Source organism: Schistocerca serialis, unplaced genomic scaffold, assembly GCF_023864345.2.
Source record: "Schistocerca serialis cubense isolate TAMUIC-IGC-003099 unplaced genomic scaffold, iqSchSeri2.2 HiC_scaffold_1196, whole genome shotgun sequence".
Classification (NCBI taxonomy): domain Eukaryota; kingdom Metazoa; phylum Arthropoda; class Insecta; order Orthoptera; family Acrididae; genus Schistocerca; species Schistocerca serialis.
Genome location: NW_026047399.1, coordinates 940,001 through 940,719, shown reverse-complemented (window position 1 = coordinate 940,719; position 719 = coordinate 940,001).

Below are 719 nucleotides of genomic sequence, written 5' to 3'. Positions count from 1 at the left end.
TCTGATGGCTCTATCTATTACTAATCAGCGCCGTGTATACGTTTAATCCGGTTCCAGTCGAAACTGTTGTATCTCTGTACATTAGTGACACGGCGAGCCCGCTATGTAGTTACTCGTCTCGGCAGCTTCCACCGGTGTATGGCAAATGATTATAAGGAATCAGTCTAGTCGTCAATACCGATGGTGTGACGTCACATGTCTGGGGTGGGGGACGCTGCGCCCTTCCGGTGGGTCATGGCCTAGAAAGACTCTTCCCACGCAGGGGGGCGTGGACTGTCATTGACTCTTCCGAGTAATATACTTGCCGTACGTTTTTGCGACTGCGAGTGCAACGCTCACCGGTACCGACATGGATGGAGCGCCTCCTAGCTGACCGCTCAGCATCGGCATTCGTACAGAGAGCAACGCGATCGCGTCTCTAGCTCGTAACTGGTACAGCTCGCAGCTCATGTATAGGGACAGCGGGAATGTCGCATATTGGACGTACCTCTTCATGAAACGCATGTTATAGGGGTGGATTGCACATTGCGACTGCGGGAAAAGTCCGCCGTTCATCCGCTGGAGTTGCGAGTTGGGCGGTTGGAGTGGGGCGCAGGTGGAGTGATTGCCGGTCCACGATTTCGTGCGGCAGACGCGCTGGCGTTGGGGTGCTGTGGCCGACAGAGGACGCAGGCTTTGTGGGTGGGGTCGAAAGATGGGCACTGTGGGCCCATCGATGT